We start from the raw sequence: 24,123 nt of genomic DNA, 5'->3' as shown, positions 1-24,123 counted from the left end.
AATGTCTCGACTCATTGACCGGTGGGAATTTCAAGTACCCCAAAGCAAGGTAGGACATTTGGCCTTCCTCAACTATGGGCTTATCTCAAGGAATTCTTCCAAGTCTTGCTTTTAGGGACTAAAGAGAAAGAGGTAACATCATTAATAGCTGGTAAAAGGGTTATTTCTGCCCCAGCATTAGAATAGGGGGTGAACCATTATTGAACAAAGCTTTCATGACTTCTTAATTTCCACGCTAATTAAACCAGGAAACTCCAGGAAAGACTCATGACTAACTTCATATGAGATACTTGAAGCACCTGGATTAGAACAATCCTTTATTTCTGATTAAAAGAGAAAAAAAAGGGGAGGAGAAGAACCCCATTACTCATGTTAGGCAGGCAATATTGTAAGCAGTAGTCTCGTGGGCCATGTTGAATCACCCATGGCCGGGGGTCCCAACCCTGTCATCCCACACACTTGTGCCTTGAGGTCAGGCGTTGCTGGTAGATGCAGTGAGTGGGTTGCTAGTTGGCACTTCTGCCCAGGGAAGTGTGAGCCCTGCGACATCCCCTCTGCGGATTGTAGGGCATGCGCTCACCAGATGCTGGCCAGTGCCCTCCCTTCTGCCAGCTGCCTCTTGGTTGGTTGGATTGGTATTCCCTGGGAGTCTCCAGGCCCAGGCCTGATCTGGCCATGGTCTCTATCTTTCTTAGAAATAAAATATTTCTTAGAAAAGAGTATAGTTTCTGCTTTTCAACTTCTCATTTGGAAAAATTTTAATCTTATAGAAAAGTTGAAAGAATTATATGAATACCAGTACACCTTTTACCAGTTGCTGACAGTGTTAACATTGTGCACAAGTTCTCTCTCTCTCCCTCTCCCATTTGAAAATCAGAGATACTACAAAGCTTGATTCCTAAATATGACAGCACGTATCTGCTAAGAACAAGGACATTGTCCTACATAATCAAAATAACATGACCACATGCACCCAAGACATTTAATATTATCTAGTATGCAAACTATTCAGGGTTCCCAAAAAGCTAAGTCATATCCTCTATAGCTGTGTCCTCTAAGTCCCCACCCTGCATTTGGGCGACAAGCTTTTCTCGTCTTCTTTATTGTGGAGAAATCCTTTCCCTGTGTTTGTTTGTCGTGTTGTTGTCTGTGGTTGTCTTGGTCTCTCATGACATTGAATGTCACGACATGACATTTCTTTGGCCCTGTCCAGTTTTCTTGTGGCATGTCCGCATTCAGGATTTGTCTGATGACCCCTGGTTATCAGACCAAGTTAAACATTTTGGCAAGAACACCACCTCGGTGACATGTCCTTCCCACTGCCTCGCCTCGGGAGATGCACAGGGTCAGTTTGTGAGGAGTGTAGACTTTTATGAGTTATGTGCTTGAAACTGTCCCAGATGGGGGACGACCCTGAATAGCTTCACCTGCACAGCCCAGATGTGATGCACGAGGCACCTGAGAGGTCTGTATTTGTCCAGTTCTTTACGAATAAAGCTTAGCTGCACAGAGAGAAACGAAGGGAGGTGTCTTTGGAGGATCAGCCAGGCATGGGAGGAAGGGGCTCACCTCTCTCTCGGGTTACTAATTCGATGTGAATATTATGTGAGTTGCCCTCTTGCCGCCTCTAGCTCACAGTAATGAAATATTCCACCCAGCACACAGCTCCGCCAACACAAATGCAGGCCAGGGCTTTCTCCCTCCCCTAGGGGGCTGTTGGCTTCCCTTGCACATGTGGAGTTGAACTTTCTTCTCCCCTTTCGTTCTGCTTAGTAAGCAGACCCTGACTGAGGACACCTGCATCCTATTCACCCTGTAACCCGAAGCCGATGTGCTGGCTGCAGGGCATCTCTTCCTCCTCGGCTCCTATCAGGGGAGGTGACTGGGAGCTTTCACAGAGACGAGGACTGCTGGTCCATAGATAATGACGCTTATTGTTTATTGATTGACACATGCATCCGAGCTATTGCGCACTGATGGTCTGGCCATTGGTAGCCCCTGCTTCCTTGCTTTTTCTCTTTTAGTGGAAGAAAAATTTAACTCTTCGTTAGGGCCCTAATAAAGGAGACTTTGGAACAAAGGAGAAAGCAAAAACACATGGTTTCCTCCCCAAATTCAGCACTTCGAACGTTTACAGCCTAAAAGCATTTACACACCACTTATAAAGACAGTAACTGCTGCTTAAATAAACAAACCATTAGTCTGAGAATAGAATCATCGACATTGACACCAAATATCCCTGTTGTCACTCCTGGTGGACACAGGCTCAGCGTGTTCATATAAACATTAGCTGGAGAAGTGTACACCACAGCGTCATTATTTATGGTATTTCAAAATGCGCTCGCCAGGAGCTTCTTAATATGAGTAAACATCACCAGTCACGTTGCCCTGATCACATTTGTTTTTCTATATATGAACATTTCGGCCACATTTCCCACCCCTTTCGCAAGCCGGGCACGAGCAGTGATGTCTGGATGAGCCTGCCTGCTGACTAACAGCCCGGGATGGCGACTCCCATCCAGCAGCTGAGCAGCTAGGCCAGGAGGCTGAACAAACATCCCTCACTCAAGATGCACTCAAGAACGCTAAGGTTTATTTACTGAGCTCATATTGGGTTCCGGGCACCTTGCTAAGTGTTTTACAGACGCCTCATTTATTCTCTGCCTTTGGAGGTAGTTAGAAACAGGAGACTGAAAATAAAAATACTGTCCATCGCTAGATGCCTAGATAAACAGGTGTGGTATATCCATACAACGGAATATCTTTCAGCCTGAAAAAGGGAAGGACATTTTGACATATGCCACAAGATGTTTGAAACTTGAAGACGTTACACTAAATGAAATAAGCTAGTCACAAAAAGACAAACATTGTATGATTTCTTTTAAGTGAGGTACCTAGAGGAGTCAAATTCATAGACATGGAAAGTAGAATGGCGGTTGCCAGGGGCTGAGGGAGGGAGAAATGGGACTCAGTGTTTCATGGGGACAGACTTCAGTTGGGGAAAATGAAAAAGTTCTGGAGATGGATGGTGGTGAGGGTTTCACAAGAATGTGAATATACTTAGTGCCACTTAGTGTACACTTGAAAATGGTTAATTCTATGTTATGTGTATTTTGCCACAATAACGAAAGTAAAAATACTGTCATGTGAGAAACTGAGACTGCAGCAAGGTTTTCTTCTCTGATCACTTTGGGAATGCTTACCTTAAAACTCCTTTTTCTGAAGCTCCACTGTCTGTAGATTTCTCACTCTGGTTTTTTGAATGATAGAGATGGTTTTCTGTGAACCACCCATGTCATCTTTTCCCCAGTGTCCTAAAAAATGGAAGTTTCTGTCTTCTATCTGCCATTGTATGTTTGACTTGCCTATAAAGTAAGACGGTAGCTTTCCCAACTCTCCTGAATGTTTCTCTCTTGCATTTACCACCACTCGCTTCTTAGGAACTCTGAAGAAAAGGGTCCAACCTGTCTGACCTGAAGTATCCTGGCCTGGTGCCCACACCCACTGGGCCTGTGCATCTGAAGATGTGGAATTCTTTCTACTCCAGATGCTGTGGACGCCGAATGACTGAATTGACCCTGCTGCGTATGAAGGATGGGCTCTATCATGATGTGGGTAATTAAAATATGGTCTTGTATGGAAGGCACTTCTTGGACGTTTTCCAGGATGAAGAGAATTCCTGAATAAAAAGCCCAGATCTTTGCCAAAAGTTGCTGATCCCCTTCAGAGATGTTTCATGCTTTGCATTGGTGTTAACTAATTCTTGTTCACTGATAATTTGTTAATGCCCTTTACTATCTATCAAGTGCCATAATTAGCTTACTTGATCCCCATCACTTAATGGAGTGGATTGTGACACACAATTTTTACCATTTTAGGGGGTGAGGAAAATAAGACCAGAGAGAGAAAGAGATTTGCCTAAGGCCATGGTTCTCAAATTTGAGCATGTTTCAGAATCACCTGAAGTCTTTTTAAAATGGTTTCCTAGACACCACTCCTAGAGCTTCTGAGTCTGTAGGTCTGTGGTGGGCCTAAGAATTTGCAATTTTGCAATTTGCAAGCTCCCAAGCGATGATGGTGCTGATACCACCAGGCAGGGGCCACACTTTGAGAAGCATAGGCCTGAGGTCATGGAGTTGTTAGGTGACAGAACCAAGCCCAGTGTTCCTTGCACTCCTAGTCCTGCCTACCAATCAATTATCGTGTGTATAGAAGGGGTGGTGCCAATTTGTAAAATACATTGCACAAACCACTCCCCAAAATAGGGTCATTATTTCATAATCAGGCAACTATCCTGTTAGCCCCTTGAAGGCAGGAATCCCCTCGTTCATCACTTTGCCTAAAAGCTTCCAGCCTCGTAGGCCGTAGGAAGTAGCTGTTGGTTAATCACGAATATATAACTTCCCAAGATAAATAATTCATCCAGCCCGTCTGTTGACTGCTAAGGTATACTTTTCAATCTCTGGGAAAATTGAGGAGCCAAGCATTCCTTCCACTGCACCCGCGCCTGCTTGAATGTCCTTCATTACCTCGTAGCTCAGCTTGGGCTTCATGAATTGAACACCTCCCTTTCTCCTGCCTGCAACACAGAAGGCTCAGCTCCTGGAAACAAAACCTACAGCAAAATGCTGTGACTCCCATAAATCTCCTTCCAATGCTTTGGGCCTGCAGGCTGAGTTAAATATGAAGGTGAGCAGTATCTGCTGCTGTTAGCAATGCCAACGACAATATGGAGGCCATTCACTGTCATCGGGGCGTCAGGCAGCGGCTGAGAGCAGCCGGGATCCGAGCCGCCACATCTGCGCTGCATTAGCATGGGGCCAGATGACTTCATCAGCATCTGCAGTGCTCCTGGAGAGCTTGCTTTCCCGCATACTCACACACACACACACACACACACACACACACATTTATTTTTTCAGTCTTCTAATGAATTTATATCCTCAGTGTGACACAAATCATTTTGACTTTTGTTGTTGTAACAGCCTAAAAGGGTGAGTTTCGTTTTCTGGCAAACACAAATAATTACTCAATATGATTGTGTGTGTGTGTGAGTGTGTGTGTGTGTTAGAGATGAGGAAGAGGATCTGATCAGAGGAGAGTCTGCTGCTTTCGGGCTGAATTCTGGGTTCGAGTTGGCCTGACTTGCAAGGTCTGTCCAGGCCCATGGGCTGTGTGTCTGGGTTGATAGGGTGCCATTTTAATTATTTATGTATTTTTACTTTCTTAGGCCCTGCCAATAACAATTGGGAGCTTTCTGGTTTATGTTCTGGCAAATATCAACACAACAAAACAAAACACAGCAAAAACTCCGTTTGTGAGGCTTCTGGAGAGGAGAAAAGCAGTCTCTGAACATATGGTTACCAATTAGAGTTTTCTCGAACAGTTACGCTTTCGAGAGAAGACAGAAAATGTGTCCCTGCCCCAGGACAGTGTAATGTGGCCCAAGGACAGAGCTAGTGGACTTGGACTTGTGGAGACGAGTTATGCAGCTCTGTGCCGAGCTGTCTCGGACCCTGAGCCAAAAGAAAAATTCAATAATGGTGATTCCATCTTTACTTAAAATTTTGATATTTTGTTCATCATGGATTCTTTCGCATTGATTTTATAATGTTGCATTGAAACACTATTTGTCTTAATTAGAGATTTTTGTGTCACCTTAAATTTTGCCCCCGAGACGAGTGGCTCACACCCCTCGCCCTAGTCTGGCTCCGAGTTCACGTCCAGTTCTCAGACAGCCACAGGCCTGGAGCCTCTGGTTACCACAGAAGGTCCAGGGCGATGATTTGGTGAGATGGGTCATCTTTTTGTGGACGTATCAGCTGAGTTTATGGAGTGCTTTGTATCCATTGGGTACTTCTTTCACTCTGTGAGCCCCATGAGTGTGGACACTGCCTGATTTAGTCACACTGTGGTCTCCAAAACAAGGACAGTCCCTAGTACGTAGCAGATAGTCAATAAATATTTGTTGGAACAGCCTTATGAGGTTAGTGCTATTATTTCCCTCATTTTACAAATGCAGAAAAGGAGGAATTTGCCAATGGCCCAAATTCACACAGCCGTGAGTGATGAAGCCCCGATGGTCCACTGGAATCCTGTGCTCTCAATAGGAGACCTCTCTGCTCTCTTCTATTGTCACAGAACCCTGAGGATTCTGTCCCTCAAAGTGTCCGATTGCCCATAGGTGCTGATAGTTGTGACTTCTTGGAAAATCAAATGAAACAGCTCTGTGGTTGGATGTCTTTATACTTTTTTTTCCTTGTTTAAGCCTTAAGGGATACAACCATTTTTAAATTCCTAGTAGTTGCCAATCCTGCCACTTTCCTTTTGAGAAATGCTTTCAAGCCTGAGCCACTCATCCTGCCTGTTATTAGGAACAAAGATGTTAAGACATTTCAACAGACAGGGCAGGCTGCTGCCTCCCACCTGTCAGGTAGCCAGGAGCTTCTGAGAGCAGCCAGGCGGCAGCATCCTCTAGTCAGTGCCTACCAGTGACTCGGACTTACGTGGGGTCTGCTCAGAGTATGCTAAGTCTAGCGATCCAGAATGTCAATCCAAAATAAATACCAGGGCCGGTGGCCTTCCTGCTCAATTTTTATCTATTCTGTAGAGTGAGAATACAAAGAATTATAAGTAGCTGTATGCACTTATCTACAGCACTCCTTTTACCTAGGACGATTGGTAATTGCCCTACCTTGAGGGTGGAGGTGAGAGGAGAGCCCTGTAGCTCTCAGGACTGGAAAAGCCAAAGAGAAAGGGCTAAGAAATTCAGTTTCATCAACAGGAAGCATAATGATCTAAAATAGGGATAAGCAAACTTTTGGGCAAAATAGTATGTATTTTAAGCTTTGCAGGCCATACGGTCTCTGTTATAACTACAGTCATGTGCTACAGTGGGTCAGTGATGACCTCCTATACGACGGTAGTCCCATAGGAGTGGCTCCATACAGCCTAGGCGTGCAGTAGGCTATAGCATCTAGGTTTGTGTAAGTCACTCTATGATGATGGCACAATGACGAAACCGCCTAGTGACACATTTCTTAGAACGTATCCCCATTGTTAAGTGATACATGACAGTATTCAACTCTGTGGATGAAAACAGCCATAAAAAATATGGAAACAACTGGGTGTGGCTGAGTTCCAAAAAAGCTTTATTTACAAAAGCTTTCTTTTGTAAAAAAGCTGTGTGTTTGACCACAGATGAGCTGTGGTTCACCAGCTCTCTTGATCTAGAATGCTGTTTCCCCTTACTTGATGATGCTATGTTAATTTATCTATGTATTTCCAAACCAAACACATGGACCAATGACAACAATAATGATGGTTGACAGTTATAGAACACTGATTATTAATGGAGCGTATGTGCAAAGACTCTCTCCTGAGGCTGCAGAAACTAACATCCATCCAGCCCCTCCATCTCAACTGACACCCCTGATCCAAGCCCATCCTCTCCCACCTGCGCTATTACAACGGAGACCTACTTGGGCTCACCTTCCTCCACTGCTGCCCTGTCCAATGTCTACACAGAAGCCAGAGTGATCTTTTCAAAATGTAAACCAGGCAGCAGTCTAGAGATGGTGGTGAAGCAACCAGACAGATGGAGCCTGGGAGACCTCGTGGAGATCTCCCAGAACCACCGTACATGCCTCAGTGCACTTACCTCTGTCAGGGGGAAATATGCTTCTATCTTAGTTAGCCACTACTAATCTAGGTCTCTGTTACATGCCTCTGACTCTTTTTTTTTTTTAAATTATTGTGGTAAAAAACCACAAAACATCAAATTTACCATCTTAACCATTTCTAAGTGTATAGTTCAAAGCATTCACTATATTCTCCTTGTTGTACAATAAATCTCTAGAACTTTTCCATCTTGCAGTACTGAAACTCTTCACCCACTAAAGACTAATTTTGCCTCCCCCTTCCACCCAGCCCTTGGCAACTACCTTTCCACTCTATGTTTCTAAGATTTGACTATAGATGCCTCATACGAATATTTGTCCTTTTGTGCCTGGCTTATTTTGCTTAGCATGGTAATCTTTAGGTTGACCCATGTTGTCGCATGTGACAGGATTTCCTTCTTTTTTAAGGCTGCAGAATATTTCACTGTACGCACAGCCATGTGTTGCTTAACGGTGGGGATACATTCTGAGAAATGCGTCGTTAGGCAATTTCGTTGTCGTGCGAACATCATAGAGTGTACTACACAAATCCAGATGGTATAGCCTACTACACACCTAGGCTATATGGCTCTGATCTATGGGACTATTGTCATATACGTGGTCCGTCATTGACCAAAACATCATTACACAGCATGTGACTGTGTATACCACATTTTTTCAATCCATTCATCCGTCAGTGAACATATGGGATGCTTTACCTCTTGACCATTGTGAATAATGCTGCAATGAACATGAGTGTGTAAATGTCTATTTGAGATCCTGCTTTTAACTGTTCTGAACATATTCCCAGAAGTGGGATTGCTGGATCATATGGTGATTCTATCTTTAATTTTTTGAGGAACCTCCATACTGTTTTCCATAATAACTGCACCATTTTACATTCTCACCAATGGTGCACAAGGGTTCCAACTTCTCCACACCCTCACCAGCACTTTTGTTATTTTCTGTTCTTTTGATAGTAGCATCCTGATGAGTGTGAAGGAAAAAAAAAAAGTAAATCACATCATATCATCTACCTACTTAACACCCTTTGATGATTTATCACTGCTCTTAGGATTAAAACCCAAATCTGCCCTCTGACCCACAAATCTGGCCCAGCCTATCCCCCATCTCTCCCACTGCCACCCCACTCCCTGAGTTCTAGCCATGTTGGCCTTTTTAAAGTCCACTGACTCACTGGTTTCTTGCCGCCTCAGACTTTCCCATAGCACCTCCCTCTTGCTGAAATTTCCTCCCACTCCTACCCCTCTTTACTCTTGGTTAATTTCCCAGCATCCATCTCAAACATCACTTTCTCACAAGAGTCTTTCTCGGCTCCCAGATGAGGACAGGACCCCTCATTATTTGCTCGCTCAACTCCCTAGACTTTTCGTTCATAGTGGCCATTTCCATTGATAAATCATTGCTCATTTATCTGTCAAGTGCTTGGCTCCTGTTTCACCATCAGCTCCATGTGGGCAATGACAATGACTGTCTGTTGAAGCTACGTCCCCAGCACCTAGCAAAGAGCCTGGCACAGAGAGGGTGCTCCATAAACACTTCGTTAAGGCACGTGGAAATAAATGAAGGCCTGATGCATCGGGTGGAATCAGCCCTCTCTCCCAAAGGGTCATCATTAGGTCAGGTTAATAGAAAGGAAAGAGTCACAAGGAGCTGGGGCGACCGAGAATCTGAGAGTGTCATTCAGCCTAGAGAGAGGTGGGGACAGGACGATGGCTGCATGTGGAAGGGAAGAGGATGGCTATGAGGCCCAGGACAAGGGAGCAAGCAGGACAGCCCTGAGGAGGACCAGAGCAAGTGGCCTGCTCAGGTCTGGGAAGCAGCCATCGGGGTCGGCAGAGACGGGGCCTGAAAGAACTCATTTACCATGGGCCGCTTAAAGGCTTCTTCTTCTTTCCTGACCTAGCGTGTTAGGATAAAAGCCGCTGCTCCACTCCCTGTGGTCCTGGGTATGGAGTCTACCAACAGTCTACTTCAGCTTCTTGTCCTTCTCATTGACGCTTTAAATACCTTTGGACGGTGTAACAATTGAGTACAAGCCTGTCGTTGAGGTTCTGACAGAAGCTTATTGTATACAGAATAGTAAAGTTTAAAAACTTTCGTTTCCTTTCTCTGCCATATGGAGGCAACATGGTGTAGGGTCAATGGTCTGAGACCCGCAAGCTGACTACCTGAGAATGAATCCCAGCTGCACTGCCCGTAGCTGCCGACCTCGTGAAAGGTAGTGGACCACGCTCTGTCCCACTGTCTCCATCTATAAAACAGGGCAAATCAGAGTCCCTGCCTCAAAGAGTAGTAGTGTGGATTAAATAGCACAATCCGTGTAAAGAGTGACAGAGGCCCAGCACACTTATAAGCAGTAAACAGCCCCACTATTATGACATTAGATTTGGACTGTGGGGGCCATCCTGGCCCTAGGAGACTGAAGTGACGTAGTGGCCACGTCGGAGTCTGACATTTCTTTTCTCGTTTGGGTGTGAGGTGCTCCTAGGGACCCTGGTGTGGAACCTATCTCCTGGCTCACCTTGGTTCTAGGACCGTGACCAGACATGGCTAGGGGAATGACATTTGGTGAAAATGGGGACAGCCTTTCTCCCTGCCATTGAATTGTCAGTTTCCACTATCCAGAAGAAACCACACCCGGGGCAGAGTCGCAGGCTTCCTTTTAGGCTCCAAAGGGCCATGTTAACCAAGCACCGGGGGTGGGGGGATGCTTCTTTGATCTCCGTCCCACCATTCTTCTCAAAATCACAGACCCAGACCTCCCGCCAATTTCTGATCTTTTGTCCCGGGTCAATTTATGAACACTCATAAATTGCTTTGAAGATGAAAGCGCCACACCAGTTCACCAGATACCACTATTATTTTAATAAGTGAAGCCTGCACATGTCTCCTTGACATATGAGCTGTTCAAAATATTTGTCTTGTTTTTCAGCTCAGCTGCATGGGAAAAGAACTTGCATCATCTCTCGTGTATTCTCCTCCATCTACCACCACGTGGAGTGAGCATTGTTTTCATAAAAATGTTTGCCTTTTCTCCAACACAGGAAATTGATGTTTCTCTTGGGGTTACCTCTCTGTTAGCCAAAACTCAAGTAATTATTTTTAGAGATATGTATTTTTTATATGTCTAATTTACGACAATGCTTACAAACGCCAGTAAAATGTGCTATAATATTCACAAGGCCAACAAAGCTCAATGCACACTGAGAAGAAATACATATGTGAACACAATAATGGATTCACAAACAAATGTGAGAATGGATTCTACTTGAAGAGAAGGAATCACATAGAGCATTTTATTCTCTACGTCCATCTCTAATGGCCATTCTATATCCAGTCTCAAAAGAGCATTTTTAAGGGGCTGGCCCAGTGGCATAGTGGTTAGGTTCATGTGCTCAACTTTGGCAGCCCAGGGTTCGTGGGATTGGATCCTGGGTGCAGACCTACACACCACTCATCAAACCATGCTGTGGTAGTGTCCCACATTCAAAGTAGAGGAAGGTTGCCACAGATGTTAGCTCAGAGACAATCTTCCTCACTAAAAATAAAAGAAAAAAGAGAGAGAAAAAAAAAGCCTTTTCAAGAAATTTCTCTGGGGAGCATATACTACCATATCATGGCACGTTGCTTTGGTCACCTCTGCTCATCCCTCTGCAGGCGTTACCAACACCTGCTGTATTTTCAGCAGCTCAGCTTCACTGGCAGCTCCCCAACGAGGCGCCAGGGCTGGCCTGTGTGCTGACGGCTGGGCCTGGGTGGAGAATGAGGAAGGCTGCTGAAGGGGCTTGGAGAGGGACCCCCCAGCTGGGCCTTAGAAGCACGGAGTTGGTTCCTAAACCCCGGACCTACGACTGGAACCTGGGCGCGTCCCTCACACTTGCCACAGGCTTTGTCACTTGGTTTCCACTCCAGACCTGAGCACGACATTCAGTTTAGCCGGGTTTTGCCTCTCAGCCGTGGTGTGAGGAGTCTGGGCGCAGCCTGATGGCCGTCTCTCAAGGAAGATATTGCTCCACAAAGCAGGCTAGGCCTGCTCCGAGGGAGGCAGTCAGAGCCATTCAGGCAGCCAGTGCTTCTCCTCTGGCTGGCGCTGCAATCCTTGGGGTTCTGGCTGGAACTGTTTCCCTGATTCTTGCTTCTTTCAAATGTTTCCTCAGAAGTCCATCTGGCTCACCACAGACCTGGCTCTCTGCGGTTGGCCAGGGGCCCTGCTGGGCTCTGTCAACTGCCCTTGAGCCCCACCAACCGCTAACCCCCCACAGGCCTCCCCTCTCCTCAAGTCCCCAGGCCCCCGCTGCCCGTCCCCTGTCTGAGATCTGTCACACTGCCTTGTGGCATCTCTGGCTTTGTCAGGTCCGTTTTATAATTAAACTTTTCGAGTGTGCCTTGTTTTCTCAACTCGCTTGTACAGAGCCAGGGAGGAGAGAGCAGCTGGTTAGACCGCTGTCAGGAATTCCAACCCCAGGCTGCTGCCTTGGACTGGCCCCCGCTGCACGTCAGCCAGCACCCCACTGGGCTCGAGGTCTGCCATACGGCGGCCTTAGACACATCCTGGAATAGTTCAACAGCTCCAAAAGGCGAGAATATGTTCCAGAATGCTCCCTCAAATACCTACTCAGGGACGTAGCAAAGGAAAGGAATGTGTTCAAAGGTCTTTGATCTCTCACAGGAGCCAGTAGTCCCTGGCTGTCACCAGGGCGCCTCCCTCCTGGGGCATCCCGTCACTTGTAACGTGGGCTGATGCTGAAAACTGAAGCCCTTACCTCAGGCTGTGGCCATTTGTGGACTCTGTTTGAGCCACAGCATTTCCGTGAGCAGTTCTAGGGGGCAACAGAATCTTCCTTCCCCAGGACCAAGTGCCCTGTCTTACTGATGGTTTCTGGGAAGTGCCAACCTCACTGCGGGTCCAACTTCGCCTTCACCGTGGCTGGTGTCACTGAGCCTGCAGGTGGGTTCTCCTCCGCTCTCTTGGCCCGCAGGCCCGGCCATCGGGCAGCTGGCTGCAGTCTGTCTTTGCAGCTGTAAAACTGCTGACGCTGCCTTTTGTACTCATCTTCCAGGGATGGGCCTGTTTCCCTGTCGCCAAGCTTCACAGGCTGGATGCTTTTCTCTCAGGGCAAATTCAACCCCGTGCAGCTGGCTTTGCTGGCAGTTTTGAACTCGGGACAGGAAATCTATCACGTTCCCAGGTCCAGCCAAGGAACCGGCCTGTGCCCCAGTCCCTGTAGGCCGCAGCCTGGGATGCTGTTTCTCGTCTTCCAGATAGCCACTCTCGGCTGGAAGAGCCCAAGCCTACAGACAGTCCTCTGTGTATAATTGATGACATAATAAAAGCTGCTCTGGCTGCAGGAGGAAACATGATAGGGCATAAATCACCCTGCCGGGGCGAAAATAAAATCGAGAGCTCAAATTTTAAAATAACCGCTGCACTTGTGCTCATTAAATATCATCAGACAAGGGATCGTCCCATGTCACAAAACCTCTGGATGAGAAGGAGGGGAGCACTCTGCTGCACCCAGGGGATTTAGAGAATGGGGAAGACAGAAGGAAATCCCTGTGAGGGGGGCACCTTGGGTGTGCCGGATGGTCCGGGTGAGTCCTCCTGCTCTAATCCTCCCAAAGAGCTGACCGGGACAGCTCTCATCTGACAGATTGGGAAACTGAGACTCAGTGAATTAACAAATTTGCCTGAGGTCACCCTACGGATAATGAGGAGCATGGAATTCTAATCTGAATCTTAAATGTGGGTCCTCTTCTAATGTCGCAAGGTGGAAACGAGATGGGGAGGACTTGGCCCACGCTGCTGAGAGACACTGTTGCGTAGAAAGCTCGGGGTGGCCCGGCAAGAACAGAGTGGGGCTGGGAGGGAAGCGGAGATAGAACGGGCAGAACCAGTGCAGTCTGACGAGGAGGTGGGGGCTCTGGCATCAGGCTGGCATCAGGATAACCGTCACTCTTTCCTCTGCCTTCCATGCTGCTTCCCCTCCCTCATTTCACTGTGCTCGCTGGGACCAAGCGGTGTCCAAATTTATAGCTCCTTTCACACTGAGAACATGCAGGGAGACAATGTGGTTGGAACAAGTCTCTGAAGCCCTTCTCTGAATGTGTCACTTCTGAGAAGTGTCTCTGGGGTGCTCTGGAGAGGACGCTAAAGCCACTTAGACTGTTTGCATTGCACAATCAGAGTGCTCATTCTTTTGTTGACCTTTTCCCTTTTCAAATACCTTCCTGGCTTGGACTGTGTTCACCTCGTATAAAATGAATTGCTGAGACAGAGGCATAAGTTGGGCAAACAATGCCTGTTGGCTTGATAACTGTTTTGCACAAAATGAGAGAGGATGTCCTGTTGCAAGGAGGAAGATGGGAGGCATCCCCTTGGGACCAGGGTTTGGGCCCCTGGTGGGTTTCCCACAGGCCATTGCCTCGAAGCTCTGAGAAAGTCTGAGCCCTGCCTGGCCCCAGGCGGCCCGGAGCCCGCTCAGTGACCCCAGCATGGATGCCCTGCCTTCCCTGAGAGGGATGGGATACAGGGCAGGCAAAGAAGGAATGCAGGAGAAGGGTCTTACTTAGCTCCAGAGATTCAGACAAAGGGGCCAGGGTGTGGGAAAGATGAAGAGAGATAAATCCATAGGATGTCACGTCGGTAGGATCGTGCCAGAAGTCCCAAGGAACTCAAAAGAAAAGCTTCTGACTTGAACCAACTATTTTCCCTCTTATTAACCATGTCCAGACAGTTGTGTGTAGGTTCAGCCTAAGCACCTGCTCAGTGCAGAATTGAAAATGGCTCAGGTTGTACAGTCTTCTTCCAGCTGGGCCAACCACCAACTTCTGGGGACTCAGAGACTTCCCAAGGGCCATGTGGGCACTATACATTTAAGGGAATCAATTTCCAGATTCTCAACTTCCAAATGCACTCTTTTCTAAAATATTCGCAAGAGAACATTTTCATGGCAGAAACATCAAGTAAGTTCTATTTTATATTCCATTTCACAAACACCTTTCTCCTGCTTTGTAAGAGGAGGTCATGCCCTTCCCCCATCCCGACTATTACTACACCTCTAGTCTGGAGGGTATCGTCATTTATTGCTGCATAAAAAAAATACCCCAAACTCAGCTGCTTAACAACACGTATTTATGATCTCATGGCTTCCAAGGGTCAGGACCCCAGGCATGGCTTAGCTGGGTTCTCTGCTTCAGGCTCTCCCACGAAGCTGCACTCAGGGTTCCTGCTGGGGTTGGGGTCTTATCTGAGGCTCAACTGGGGAAGGATCCACTTCCAAGCTCATGCGGGTTTTGGCAGGATCCCATTTCTTGCGTGATGTCTGACTGAGGACCTCAGCTCTGGGCTGGCTGTCAGCTGCAGGCTGCCCTGAGTTCTCTGCCACACAGACGTCACGTGATGGCTGCTTCATCAAAGCCGGCAAAGGGGAGCATCAGGCATTGGCTGGGAAGATGGAAGCTACAGGCTTATGTAACATAGTCATAAAAGGGACATCCCGTCTTCCTTGCCATGTTTTATCTATTAGAAGCAAGTCACGGGTTCTGCCCACATTCAGGGAGAGGATTACACCATGTGTGGACACCAGGAGGTAAGATAAGCAGGGGCCATCTCAGGGTCTGCCTGCCACACTGGGTACCAAAGAAAGGGACTGTTACAAATACCAGCATCTGCAAGACATCCTTTAATGATGGCTTCATATCACCCCTCACCATCTCATTAAAACTACATTTCTGACAAAATCTTACTTTTTATATTTAATAATTATTTTAATCAAAGTTTATTATAATGTATTTGTCTTGATCAAATGTAAAATGATAACTAAATCTGGAAAAAATAATTTTTTAATTTCCATTTTTATACATATTTCTGCGGCAAAGAAGTATGATAGGCAATCAATGAAAGATTTTCAGTCATATGAGTGTATTTTCTTGGAATAAAATCCTGTGCAGAAGAGGAATGGAAATGCCATTGAAAGATATCAAATTTTCAGCAGCTAACAAAGAGAACGTTGAGGTATTTTTTAAAATGGGTAACAGTGGACATCAAATCACTGTGTCTACCTTCTGCTAGATGTATTTTAAACAGTGATGAAACCATTTTATTTTAAAATGCCAACATTTACATTATGCCGGAAACACTATCTTTTGCATCTATTTAAACTTATAAAGAAAACATTTAGATGTTAGCTTAAAAATGTGCAAGGAGGAACATAGTTTTTCAAAAGCCTCTTAGGGTGTAGGTCAGCAAAAATATTGGGAGACAACAGCTGCTTTACAGAATTCAGGGTTACAGGATCTGAGATGCTAATCAATCAATCAATGCCACGGTATTTCTGAGGAAACGCTCCCAAGATTTTACATCAAATTAACATCTACTTTTTAAAAAAAATTTTTAAATTTTTCCTTCTTCTCCCCAAAGCCCCCCAGTACATAGTTGTGTATTCTAGTTGTGGGTCCTTTTAGTTGTGGCATGTGGGATGCCGTCTCAGCATGGCCTGATGAGCGGTGCCATGTCCACACCTGGGATCCGAACCAGCCCAAGCCTGGACTGCCGAAGCAGAGCATGTGAACTTCCCACTCAGCCACAGCGCTGGCCCCTAACATCTACTTTTGCATAGTCTTCAACTTATACATTGTGTGTGCTCCTCCAAAACAAGATGAACCCCTCGATTTTGCTCATTTCCCCCAAGTTTTTGATCTCCTTATGCTGTTTCGGATTCAGGCAGTCTGGAGTGAGTATGGGGACATTAGATGGGCTCTACTTAATTCAACCACAATTGAATATTGTAGGAGGGGAATAACTATTCCTCTATCCTCTAGGTCCTTCTGGCTGGTCTAAACATTAAATTGACATAAGAGAGAACAACAGGAGAAAAACCAAAGGTTAATAACATGTATACAAGTGAGAAACCCGGGAAAACAGTAATTTAGCAAAATGGTGGAGCCACCACCTTAATTGTCGTCTTGAGCTAAGTACAAAGGAGGATGTTGGGGGTAGTGGTTTGTGATGTCAAAGAGGAGGAAGGAAATTCACATGGAGATGGGAAAACAAATATTTGATAAAAAATGTTGCCGATGCCTTGTAAAGACAAGAGAGGCGGAGAGGACTTTGATTAAATGGCCCTTGCTAGGTTCCTCCTGTCTATCCCACCTAGGTTATGTTACACTGTAGATGTCTTATGGTATTAGCTCCTTCGTGCCACAGGCCTTCCATCTTAAATCATTTTAGGCAGGTAGGGGGAAGGTCAAAGTTTCTTTCAGAGGGTTTTGTTTTTAAAAAGTAATCAAGCCAAAGGCACATATTTTGGGGTGGCAAATTCTGATCCTCCCAATATGTACCATTAAATATATATATATATATATATATATATATATATCACTGAATATAGGATATGCCTATTTATGGACAGAGACAAGTGTTTGGCTGCCCCCTTTAGAAATATATATTATAATCTTGATTAACCTGAAAGGAATTGTGGTCAATTTTGTACTCATACCCAGTTTTTCGGGGACTTGGTGGGCTGGCGACACATAGAATGGAGGGTAATGTTAGACCAGAGCTGTGTGCCCTGCCAGTGACCTGCTTGGTGGACAATGCTTTGTAAAAAAGGAATCTGGAGGTTCTGGTTTCCTCTTGGACCCCCTCCCCCACCTCATTCTTGGGCTCCCAGCAAAGGGAGGAGAGACAAGGGAGCTCAAGTGACAGAGCCTGAGGCCAGGCTGCCTGCGGCCTCCACCAGCGCCCTGTTTGTTACCGGGGAGCTGCAACAGCTGCAGAGGCCCGGACTTGTGGGCACCCACCCCGGGCACTTGAGGCAGCCTCCTCTAGACGGAGCGCTGATCTGCTCCGGGGCATTTACACAGCCGGCAAGCTGAGTCATAGCCCAGTTAATACCCTCGAAACAAAGGGCTGTGGCAGGCAAATCTTTGTCCCTGCGCAGCAAATGTCTTCAAACTTCAGGGATGGGAAAACCCACACAGTCCTTTCAGAGTTCTGAATTCTCGTCTTTTTAATATACTGACTGGCTAGCAGCCAAGTTTGTCTGTCCTCATCGCTTTTCAATATATCCATCTGCTAACAGTCCTCAGTAAGGGATGGCCTTAGGCTCACGTTTCTAAGAGAAAGAAGGAAAAGAAAAAGAAATCATACTATATACCAAGCAGGACACATGCTGCTGAAATTACCTGGTGCATAAAGCCCCAGAGAATCAAGTTCTGTGCTCCAGAAAACAAGCAAAACCCACAGAACCCCGCCTCACTGAGCTCTACAGTGGGAATCGTGATCCTCTTTAACCCCGCAGGATGAACCTATAACCATTTCAGAGCTTGGAGAGGAATTGGGAAGGACGTCGGAAGGTGCTAAGATTTCAGATGTAGTATTAAGAAGTAGTGAAATATTACCATTTAAGTCAACCCTGCACAGAGCTTTCAAACGTCTTGAGCTATTGTGACTGTTTCGCCTTAAAAGTGGGTAATGGCTCCTCACTGGTTCTCAAATTATCCTCCTGCCTCCTGCTATTCCAACCCTCCTCATCACTGCTCCATACTTAGAAGAATAATTCTGGCCACTTGTTCACTAAATTCTCCATCTCCTTCCACTCCGCCTCCCAAGGAAGTGCGTGCATGAGTGTGTGTGTGTGTGTGTGTATGTAGTACCATCTCTTACCTCAATATATTTAATTTTTGATTCTTCCTAGAAGGGTCCTGGTCTCTATAAAGTCTTGGGTTGGGCAAGAACATTCCTGGCCGCCTCCACTTGGCAGGATTTTTGCATATCATATGGAGCCTCTCTTCTCTGGCCTTTCCCTCATGGGGTTAAGATGAATTCCCAGGCAGCATATCATTTCCCTGGAGAAGATTCACCAAGTCCCATGGGCCACTGTTGGGAAAGAACATGGCTGTACTTTGGATGGAGTAGGAGTGGGCGTGGGTTGTACGAGTTTGCACCTATTGTGTCATAGACAGGCCCCAAAGCTCTGGGTTTGGCTCCCTTGCTCTGCATAATGGCTTGGTGAGGTTTCAAGGTGCTGTCACTGAAATTTCTCAAGAAACGGAAACCACAAATCATGTTGAATGTATCATATCTGGCATATTTATCCTAAGCTGGACACAAACCCAATGGCTCGGCCAAGTTTTTCTATGCAAACACAATGTTTCATGGGGAAAAAAAAAGAGTTCATTTTGAGAGTGAGGCAAAGGCTTGATAATATGCGTTGTCATAAAGGTCAAAGGTCGGGGAGAGATTTGGGTGAAATCAGTTAAGGTTCTTTACTCTCTGCTTGAACCTGGAGCTAGTTGCGGTTTCGGATTTCAAAGAGAAACTTTTGCACAGCAACAAGGTTCATTACGTGTCATTTAGAAACTAGTCTTCATACCCGGAGGCCTCTTTGGCATGGCTGTTGCTTGAAAACCACAGGGAACATTTTCCCAATGAATCATAATCTGTCTGGGAAGTAAGAGAAATCAGTCAAAAAGCCTCAATTTTTCCTCGGACTGTTTGGACAATTCAGATAACAATGCACTGTGGCCACAGTCCATGTTTACTCAGACGCTAAAGATGATTTTGTTGTTTGAATGTGTGATTGAGGCAGGAAGCGAATGTCTGCGAAGGTAAATGAAGAGGCAATGATTTTAGCAAACAGACCTGGGAGACATTTTCTAAGTGATTTTTCCAAGATTCACGGATTCCGTGTCCAAATCCTACTGTATGAGGCACGTCCAAATTCCCTTGCCCGACAGTGCCTGGTTTCGTTCTACAGAGCGCCAAAGAAAGAAGCTAATTAGCCCAGGAGTACCTCTCAGACTGAGACTCAAAACAGCCCGGGGCAATGAATTGTAAATCGTCGCTGCGAATGGCAGCCTCCCGCTCTGAAAGCCACATTGGGGCCCGTGGGACACATATCTGTTCCTCATACCTCATCAGAGCCAGACCAACAGTAGCTGCCATTAGGAATGAGCCTTGTCTTCTCAGTCGGCCTGTGGCTGGTTTCATTTGGCCCAGCCCAAGAAATCTAAACAGCTGGTTCTGTCCTTAGCATTTCCTGTGCGTAGAAAGCTATTGTCCTCCAAGTGGAGAGAAATCAGTGCACGGAAAACCCAACGGTGATAATTTGGGGAAGCAGCTGGGCCAACATTGACTTTTAGCAAGGAAGGAACGAATTGTCCAGCACATTCAGAATGTGGGTGCAGTTCGAGGCTAGGCGTCCATTCTTAAGCTCGGGGTATGCACTTTTCTAGCAGTTTTCAAAATACCTCTGTGTGTAGCAGCAACTGCTAACGATTAGTGCTTCTTTTCCATGTGCCGTGTCAAGTCTATTTTATTATAACGGCATCTTGGCCAGGGCCAGGGGCATTCAAAGAAGGGTCTGGAGCGGCTAGGAAAGATTTCCTGCAAGAGGCTTGAGAGGGAACTGACAATTAGGAGGTCTTTCAAAAAGGATTTAGAGTGGTGATAGAGCTGCATGCTATAAAGCAAGAGAAGCACAGTGTACACTAAGTACTAAAATAAGGCAGATAGAAACTAAGGAGAGGAGGATTGGCCAGAGAAAGATCAACACACTAAACGCATCTAATAACCTTCCACATGTTTGTTAGGGAAAGGTCAGGAATTGGCCTCTAAAATTTCTCACAGCCAGTGCAAAGAGGAAAATAGAATCAGTTTCATTAAGTCACAGTGTTTACAAGGTAGAGCTTTGCTCATCAACTCAGGACAAGCACAACTCTTTGAGCTGGCAGGGAGGGAGGGAGGAAGCAGCCCACAGCCCCAGGAGGCTGGGGAGGAGGGTGACCAATGGTCCCCATTTGCCTGGGACCGAGGAGTTTCCCAGGATTCCAATCTTTCAGTGCTAACACCACGGAAGCCCCAGCAAACCAGGGCAGCTTGCTCTCCCTCCCATCCTGGTGTGCAGCACCCTGCCCTCACCCTGCAGGCAGACCACCTCAGGCCTCGCGTATATTCCAAGACCCACAGCTGTGACCTTGGGGCTCTGGCAAGCCGTGGGCTCAGTGTTTGTAAAACACAAAGCCACCAGGTATGGCAGGCTGAGCAGAGAGCAGAGGACAGGGGCATCCCTTCCCGCGGAGATCTCAGCTGTGGCTTCGACTTTGCTCGGCCCCCAGCTGTGTGAAGAGGACTCTGAGGGAAAACGTCCATCGAGAGCCTGTGAAACACAGGCCCAGGTTCCTGCCTCAAACAGGTCGGGCGAATCACCCTGGATGACTCCTGGGCACAGCAAGGTGGCAACAGCTGGGGCCCTACATTGCAGGAGCCAGGCTTCTGTCTCTGGCTAGCTCGCCTTGCCTCCATCTCCCGGGGTTGGCTCACAAGAAAAGTCCTCAGGCTGGTCATTAGCGATGAAAGCCAGGCGTGCGGAACCTCAGACTCAATAAGGCGGCTCTCATGGTGGCCTTTGACCTAGTGTTATAGGTAAAACTGGGCTGCTCCGCACAGAAGAGACTCCCTCCCTTTCATTACCAGTGTTCTCACATAGACATCCTTGTGCTGGAACATTCTGTCCTGTGTCAACAGACTCCTTCATCTCAGCACAGTGCCTTTGCTCAACAGAGGGACTTTGGCTACCCTATCCTAGGAAGATGACATAATTCTACCCACCCCTACAGAGTCACCACTGGGAAAGCTGACAATCACTATGCCTTCCCATGCGAAAACATGCCACCTCTGGGTAGATGCTTCTTTCTCAGACCCTCTGTTGGGTCGCTCCCCTTCCTTATACCACGTTGATAAGGATCATACTCCACCTTTACTTGAACATTTTTTCTTGCAAATATCCTACTAAGAGAATTTTCTGGACATCTTTAGAGAAGGTGAAAGACTCCACAACACTGCATGGCTTCAGCTGGCATGTACCTCAGGCACTTACCTGTGATAGATTAGGGATCGTGATGGAAAAAATCCATAGTCAACCTATAAATCAAAATTGGGGTGAGTTTACTATGAGCCAAGTTTGAGGACTATAGCCCGGGGCCTTCCTTCCCCAAGGAAGAATGAGTACCAACGAAGTGGGGTGTACAGAGTGGTTATATACTGTCTTGGAACAAAGAGCATACATCACAGATGACAGGAATATCTCTTTTACTACCATCATGAGATGCTTAGCTGGCACAGCAGGTTGCTGGTCAGCAGGTCAGTGGTCACAAGGTGAGCACAGCAGGTCGATAATTAATCCTCAGTTTCCAGGAAGAGATGCTTATCCTTAAGGAAATACCAATATGGGGGGAAGTTACATGCCTATCTTTAAAGGGCATCATTCTTTTCTTTGGGACATTGTAAATGTTTAGAGCAGACGTACAATGCATGCTCAACAGGCCGCATCAGGCCCTTTTGGATAAACAAGGTCAGGCTGAATTAGTTTTAACCCAAATGGCTTCCTCATGTACTCCAACATATCCTATTGCTTTTCATTTATTTATCAGGGAAAACTTGTTACTAAAATAGTCTTTGGAGCTTTTTTATACATAAGCTTTTGAAAACAAAAATTTCAATTTATCTCTTTCTTTAAATAAACCATTTGCCAAATTAAAAAAAGAAAAGTATTTAGAGGGACATCTTCAAATGGTAGACTGTGTCCCAATCCACATTTCCATGGATATTTCTGAGTACGTGCCTTAATCTGAAGGTTTCCACACTGTGCCCTGGACACAGAAGGTGAAGGCACAGTTTCTGACCTTGAGGAGTTCACAGTAGGAGAGGAAGATAAACAGTCACAAAAATTGTGATTGGTGCTATGACAGACATGTGCCTGGGGCTGTGTAGACCCAGGGCAGAGCCCACTCCGAGTCTGAAGATGGAGGAGCACAGAGAGGGAGGGCCTTTCAGAAAAGGAAGGGTGAACACAATCTCAAAGGATGAGTGACATGAACTATCTAGCAAGGAAGAAAAACCATTTGAGACAGGTGGTTTGTGCTTCACATGGCAGGACATCAGACTGAAAGTGTAAAGCAAGGCCAGATCGTAAGGGGCCTTGGGTGCCAGCTTAAGGAATTGTGGCTTTATCCTGTGGGCACTGGGGACTCATGGTGAAGGATTTTAGGCAGGGAAGGAACAAGATCGGATTTGCAGGGGGGTCTCTGTAAAGAAAGGGTTGAGGAGCGAAGAGTCTAGAGGCAAAGGATCCAGCCAAGAGCCTTCAGCAACGGTCTAGATGAGAAGTGAGGAGGTCTGGTAGTGAGGATGGAGAGGAGGCAGCAAACCCACATGGTTTGGCTATTTAAGGAGGCAAGACTAACAGGATTTCATGAGTATTTGATATTGGAGGTGAGGAGGTGAGGACATCAAGAAAAACATCCCTCCAAGAGAAGGCCGCAGACTCTGAAGCACACATCACTCGATTGGGTAGTAAATCCTAGAAAAAGACTGATCTCTCACAAGAAATTAGATTTAATTTCTTGTTGTGTTTGTGACAGGACGAAGACTCTGAAGACCATGGTGTGTCTGGAGGAGTGTTCTGCTGTGGCTCAAGCTTGCGAAGTAGGTGGAGAAGAGCTGACAGGTAGGTGGGGGCCGGATTGTGGAGGACGGGGCTTCCATGTTCAAGCTCAACCACCAGTAGGTGGTTCTCCCTGCACATGGGATGAAGTGGCCCAAAGGGGGTTCAGAACACACTGATGTTCAAGCCAAAAACTAGGATAGTTCTGGGCCACCTCTGCACCAGCTTTGACCAGGACAGATGCTGGGGAAGCATACGTTACTAAAGTCACTGTAGAAAATTCTGTCCAGTCCCACTGGGCTCCCTTCCGAAGAGTAAACCTAAGAGGTCGGAGCTAGCAAGTGCAGAGAAAGGAGGAGCACAAGGAAGTGCGCGGGTCACTGCTGTGAGTCCTGAAGGCTACGTCGCCAACTTAACCCAATTGCAAGGAGAGTGGCTCCCCTGGGATCCTCAATATTCCTGCCTCATTGGAAAACTTGCTTTATGAAAGTGGTTCCATAACTAAGCTGGTGTGCAGCCTGGTGGTCTGGCGGAAGAGGAGCCTCCAGCTGTACGACCATTGTCTGCATGGAGGCCAAGGTTCAGCAGACCCATCCTCTGCGCACTCTGTCCTCTACCGCCCTTGGAGCTCGGTTTGCCACTGTAGTAGAAGCTCTCTATCCCAAGCGCCCCCTAAGACTACCAGATAAGCCACGCTCTCCCTTTTCTCAGGACAAGACACTGACTAAAGCTCATCGTCCATGGCGCATGCAGGGGGCTCAGCAGGAGACTGGCCCACCTCTGCTCTGACCAGGTGAGCTCTTGGGTACTGGTTTGTGTTTGCTGCTAGATCTGTTTGTCTGTCGCACTTATCATAACAATTATGTAATTTAGTTAATAACATATAAACGATGAAACAGGAGTGCAAAAAGAGTCATTTTTATGAAAGCAGGGTTGAATGCCTTGCTGCCAAATTATGTATTGGTGGGTGGACTATCAAATGGAGGGAAACAGCA

At 46.5% G+C, this 24,123-nt stretch overlaps 1 long non-coding RNA gene across 1 annotated transcript; it reads left to right on the top strand.

The window, feature by feature from the left end:
* The first annotated feature begins 12,381 nt into the window (after positions 1–12,381).
* Positions 12,382–23,918, top strand: LOC139080487 (uncharacterized). Its single transcript, XR_011535029.1, has 3 exons — positions 12,382–12,630; positions 23,106–23,191; positions 23,840–23,918. It is a non-coding gene; the product is annotated as an uncharacterized lncRNA (long non-coding RNA).
* The last annotated feature ends 205 nt before the right edge of the window (positions 23,919–24,123 follow it).

The sequence above is a fragment of the Equus przewalskii genome, chromosome 30 (genome assembly GCF_037783145.1).
Source record: "Equus przewalskii isolate Varuska chromosome 30, EquPr2, whole genome shotgun sequence".
NCBI lineage: Eukaryota > Metazoa > Chordata > Mammalia > Perissodactyla > Equidae > Equus > Equus przewalskii.
This window is presented reverse-complemented; position numbering and strand designations above follow the sequence as displayed.